Source organism: Pristiophorus japonicus, chromosome 26 (genome assembly GCF_044704955.1).
Source record: "Pristiophorus japonicus isolate sPriJap1 chromosome 26, sPriJap1.hap1, whole genome shotgun sequence".
Classification (NCBI taxonomy): domain Eukaryota; kingdom Metazoa; phylum Chordata; class Chondrichthyes; family Pristiophoridae; genus Pristiophorus; species Pristiophorus japonicus.
In genome coordinates, this window is record NC_092002.1 from 27174611 (window position 1) to 27180610 (window position 6000).

Consider the following 6000-nt stretch of genomic DNA (forward strand, 5'->3'; position numbering starts at 1 on the left):
TTTCTACCTGTGAGGTAGGGGCAGTAATTCTCTCGGAGGGAGGGGCAGTAATTCTCAGTGAGGGAGGGGCAGTAATTCTCTCAGTGAGGGAGGGGCAGTAATTCTCAGTGAGGGAGGGACAGTAATTCTCTCAGTGAGGGAGGGACAGTAATTCTCTCAGTGAGGGAGGGGCAGTAATTCTCAGTGAAGGGGGGGCAATACTTCTCAGTGAGGGAGAGGCAGTAATTTTCAGTGAGGGAGGGGCAGTAATTTTCAGTGAGGAAGGGGCAATAATTCTCAGTGAGGGAGGGGCAGTATTTCTACCTGTGAGGGAGGGGCAGTAATTTTCAGTGAGGGAGGGGCAATAATTCTCTCAGTGTGGGAGGGGGAATAATTCTCTCAGTGAGGGAGGGGCAGTAATTCTCAGTGAGGGAGGGGCACTAATTCTCAGTGAGGGAGCGGCAGTAATTCTCAGTGAGGGAGGGACAGTAATTCTCAGTGAGGGAGGGGAAGTAATTTTCAGTGAGGGAGGGGCAGTAACTCTCTCAGTGAGGGAGGGGCAGTAATTTTCACTAAGGGAGGGGCGGTAACTCTGTCAGTGAGGGAGGGGCAGTAATTCTCTCAGTGAGGGAGGGGCATTAATTCTCAGTGAGGGAGGGGCAGTAATTCTCTCAGTGAGGGAGGGGCAGTAATTTTCACGAAGGGAGGGGCAGTAACTCTGTCAGTGAGGGAGGGGCAGTAATTCTCTCAGTGAGGGAGGGTCAGTAATTCTCTGTGAGGGAGGGGCAGTAATTCTCTCAGTGAAAGAGGGGCAGTAATTCTCAGTGAAGGGGGGGCAATACTTCTCAGTAAGGCAGGGGCAGTAATTCTCTCAGTGAGGGAGGGGCAGTAATTCTCTCAGTGAAGGAGGGGAAGTAATTCTCCATTAGGGAGGGGCAGTAATTTTCTCAGTGAGGGAGGGGCAGTAATTCTCTCAGTGAGGTAGGAGCAGTAATTTTCCGTGAGGGAGGGGCAATAATTCTCAGTGAGGGAGGGCAGTATTTCTACCTGTGAGGGAGGGGCAGTAATTTTCAGTGAGGGAGGGGCAGTAATTCTCAGTGAGGGAGGGGCAGTGATTCTCTCAGTGAAGGAGGTGCAGTAATTCTCAGTGATGGAGGGGCAGTAATTCTCTCAGTGAGGGATGGGCAGTAATTCTCAATGAGGGAGGGGCAGTAATTCTCAGTGAGGGAGGGGCAGTAATTCTCAGTGAGGGAGGGGCAGTAATTCTCAGTGAGGGAGGGACAGTAATTCTCTCAGTGAGGGAGGGACAGTAATTCTCTCAGTGTGGGAGTGACAATAATTCTCAGTGAGGGAGGGGCAGTAATTCTCAGTGAGGAAGGGGAGTAATTATCTCAGTGAGGGAGGGGCAGTAATTATCTCAGTGAGGGAGGGGCAGGAATTCTCAGTGAGGGAGGGGCAGTAATTCTCAGTGAGGGAGGGGCAGTAATTCTCTCAGTGAGGGAAGGGCAGTAATTCTCAGTGAGGGAGGGGCAGTAATTCTCTCAGTGAGGGAGGGGCAGTAATTCTCAGTGAGGGAGGGGCATTTAATTCTCAGCGAGGGAGGGGCATTAATTCTCAGTGAGGGAGGGGCAGTAATTCTCTCAGTGACGGAGTGGCAGTATTTCTCAGTGAGGGAGGGTCAATAATTCTCAGTGAGGGAGGGGCAGTATTTCTACCTGTGAGGGAGGGGCAGTAATTCTCTCGGAGGGAGGGGCAGTAATTCTCAGTGAGGGAGGGGCAGTATTTCTACCTGTGAGGGAGGGGCAGTAATTCTCTCAGTGGAGTGAGGGGCAGTAATTCTCAGTGAGGGAGGGGCAGTAATTCTCAGTGAGGGAGGGGCAGTAATTATCAGTGAGGGAGGTCAGTACTTCTCAGTGAGGGAGGGGCAGTACTTCTTTCGTTGAGGTTGGGTCAGTATTTATCTCAGTGAGGGAGGGGCAGTAATTCTCTGAGGGAGGGGCAGCAATTATCAGTGAGGGAGCGGCAGTAATTATCAGTGAGGGAGGGGCAGTAATTTTGAGTTAGGGAGCGGCAGTAATTATCAGTGAGGGAGGTCAGTAATTCTCAGTGAGGGAGGGACAGTAATTCTCTCAGTGAGGGAGGGGCAGTAATTCTCTCAGTGAGGGAGGGGCAGTAATTCTCAGTGAAGGGGGGCAGCAATTCTCTCAGTGAGGTAGGGGCAGTAATTTTCAGTGAGGGAGTGGCAATAATTCTCAGTGAGGGAGGGCAGTATTTCTACCTGTGAGGGAGGGGCAGTAATATTCAGTGAGGGAGGGGCAGTAATTCTCAGTGAGGGAGGGGCAGTAATTCTCTCAGTGAAGGAGGGGCAGTAATTCTCAGTGAGGGAGGGGCAGTAATTCTCAGTGAGGGAGGGGCAGTAATTCTCTCAGTGAGGGAGGGGCAATAATTCTCAGTGAGGGAGGGGCAGTAATTCTCTCAGTGAGGGATGGGCAGTAATTATCTCAGTGAGGGAGGGGCAGTAATTCTCAGTGAGGGAGGGGCTGTAATTCTCTCAGTGTGGGAGGGACAATAATTCTCAGTGAGGGAGGGGCAGTAATTCTCAGTGAGGGTGGGGCAGTAATTCTCCATGAGGGAGGGGCAGTAATTCTCTGTGAGGGAGGGGCAGTAATTCTCCATGAGGGATGGGGCAGTAATTCTCTCAGAGGGAGGGGCAGTAATTCTCTCAATGAGGGAGGGGCAGTAATTCTCTCAATGAGGGAGGGGCAGTAATTCTCAGTGAGGGAGGGGCAGTAATTCTCAGTGAGGGAGGGGCAGTAATTATCTCAGTGAGGGAGGGGCAGTAATTCTCAGTGAGGGAGGGGCTGTAATTCTCTCAGTGTGGGAGTGACAATAATTCTCAGTGAGGGAGGGGCAGTAATTCTCAGTGAGGAAGGGGCAGTAATTATCTCAGTGAGGGAGGGGCAGGAATTCTCAGTGAGGGAGGGGCAGTAATTCTCAGTGAGGGAGGGGCAGTAATTCTCAGTGAGGGAGGGACAGTAATTCTCTCAGTGAGGGAGGGACAGTAATTCTCTCAGTGAGGGAGGGGCAGTAATTCTCAGTGAAGGGGGGGCAATACTTCTCAGTGAGGGAGTGGCAGTAATTCTCTCAGTGAGGGAGGGGCAGTAATTCTCTCAGAGAGCGTGGGGCAATACTTCTCAGTGAGGGAGGGGCAGTAATTCAATGAGGGTGGGGCAATACTTCTCAGTGAGGGAGGGGCAGGAATTCTCTCAGTGAAGGAGGGGAAGTAATTCTCCATCAGGGAGGGGCAGTAATTTTCTCAGTGAGGGAGGGGCAGTAATTCTCAGTGAGGGAGGGGCAGTAATTCTCAGTGAGGGAGGGGCAGTAATTCTCTCAATGAGGGAGGGGCAGTAATTCTCAGTGAGGGAGGGGCAGTAATCCTCTCAGTGAGGGAGGGGCAGTAATCCTCTCAGTGAGGGAGGGGCAGTAATTATCTCAGTGAGGGAGGGGCAGTAATTCTCAGTGAGGGAGGGCTGTAATTCTCTCAGTGTGGGAGGGACAATAATTCTCAGTGAGGGAGGGGCAGTAATTCTCAGTGAGGGTGGGGCAGTAATTATCTCAGTGAGGGAGGGGCAGGAATTCTCAGTGAGGGAGGGGCAGTAATTCTCAGTGAGGGAGGGGCAGTAATTCTCCATGAGGGAGGGGCAGTAATTCTCTGTGAGGGAGGGGCAGTAATTCTCCATGAGGGAGGGGCAGTAATTCTCAGTGAGGGAGGGGCAGTAATTCTCTCAGTAAGGGAGGGGCAGTAATTCTCAGTGAGGGAGGGGCAGTAATTCTCTCAGTAAGGGAGGGGCAGTAATTCTCAGTGAGGGAGGGGCAGTAATTCTCTGAGAGAGGGGCATTTAATTCTCAGTGAGGGAGGGGCAGTAATTCTCAGTGAGGGAGGGGCAGTAATTCTCAGTGAGGGAGATACAGTAATTCTCAGTGAGGGAGCGGCAGTAATTCTCAGTGTGGGAGGGGCAGTAATTCTCTCAGTGAGTGAGGGGCAGTAATTCTCAGTGAGGGAGGGGCAGTAATTCTCAGTGAGGGAGGGGCAGTAATTATCAGTGAGGGAGGTCAGTACTTCTCAGTGAGGGAGGGGCAGTACTTCTTTCGTTGAGGTTGGGTCAGTATTTCTCTCAGTGACGGAGGGGCAGTAATTCTCTCAGTGAGGGAGGGGCAGTAATTCTCTGAGGGAGGGGCAGTAATTCTCAGTGAGGGAGCGGCAGTAATGATCAGTGAGGGAGGGGCAGTAATTCTGAGTTCGGGAGCGGCAGTAATTATCAGTGAGGGAGGTCAGTAATTCTCAGTGAGGGAGGGGCAGTAATTCTCTCAGTGAAGGAGGGGCATTTAATTCTCAGTGATTGAGGGACAGTAATTCTCTCAGTGAGGGAGGGGCAGTAATTCTCAATGAGGGTGGTGCAGTAATTCTCTCAGTGAGGGAGGGGCAGAAATTCTCAGTGAGGGATGGGCAGTAATTCTCTCAGTGAGGGAGCGGCAGTAATTCTCAGTGAGGGAGGGGCAGTAATTCTCAGTGAGGGAGGGGCAGTAATTCTCTCAGTGAGGGAAGGGCAGTAATTCTCAGTGAGGGAGGGGCAGTAATTCTCATTGAGGGAGGGGCAGTAATTCTCAATGAGGGAGGGGCAGTAATTCTCTCAGTAAGGGAAGGGCAGTAATTCTCAGTGAGGGAGGGGCAGTAATTCTCAGCGAGGGAGGGGCATTTAATTCTCAGCGAGGGAGGGGCATTAATTCTCAGTGAGGGAGGGGCAGTAATTCTCTCAGTGACGGAGTGGCAGTATTTCTCAGTGAGGGAGGGTCAATAATTCTCAGTGAGGGAGGGGCAGTATTTCTACCTGTGAGGGAGGGGCAGTAATTCTCTCGGAGGGAGGGGCAGTAATTCTCAGTGAGGGAGGGGCAGTAATTCTCTCAGTGAGGGAGGGACAGTAATTCTCAGTGAGGGAGGGACAGTAATTCTCTCAGTGAGGGAGGGACAGTAATTCTCTCAGTGAGGGAGGGGCAGTAATTCTCAGTGAAGGGGGGGCAATACTTCTCAGTGAGGGAGGGGCAGTAATTTTCAGTGAGGGAGGGGCAGTAATTTTCAGTGAGGGAGGGGCAATAATTCTCAGTGAGGGAGGGGCAGTATTTCTACCTGTGAGGGAGGGGCAGTAATTTTCAGTGAGGGAGGGGCAGTAATTTTCAGTGAGGGAGGGGCAATAATTCTCTCAGTGTGGGAGGGGGAATAATTCTCTCAGTGAGGGAGTGGCAGTAATTCTCAGTGAGGGAGGGGCGCTAATTCTCAGTGAGGGAGCGGCAGTAATTCTCAGTGAGGGAGGGGCAGTAATTCTCTCAGTGAGGGATGGGCAGTAATTATCTCAGTGAGGGAGGGGCAGTAATTCTCAGTGAGGGAGGGGCTGTAATTCTCTCAGTGTGGGAGGGACAATAATTCTCAGTGAGGGAGGGGCAGTAATTCTCAGTGAGGGAGGGGCAGTAATTCTCCATGAGGGAGGGGCAGTAATTCTCTGTGAGGGAGGGGCAGTAATTCTCCATGAGGGATGGGGCAGTAATTCTCTCAGAGGGAGGGGCAGTAATTCTCTCAATGAGGGAGGGGCAGTAATTCTCTCAATGAGGGAGGGGCAGTAATTCTCAGTGAGGGAGGGGCAGTAATTCTCAGTGAGGGAGGGGCAGTAATTATCTCAGTGAGGGAGGGGCAATAATTCTCAGTGAGGGAGGGGCTGTAATTCTCTCAGTGTGGGAGTGACAATAATTCTCAGTGAGGGAGTGGCAGTAATTATCTCAGTGAGGGAGGGGCAGTAATTCTCAGTGAGGGAGGGGCTGTAATTCTCTCAGTGTGGGAGTGACAATAATTCTCAGTGAGGAAGGGGCAGTAATTATCTCAGTGAGGGAGGGGCAGGAATTCTCAGTGAGGGAGGGGCAGTAATTCTCAGTGAGGGAGGGGCAGTAATTCTCAGTGAGGGAGGGACAGTA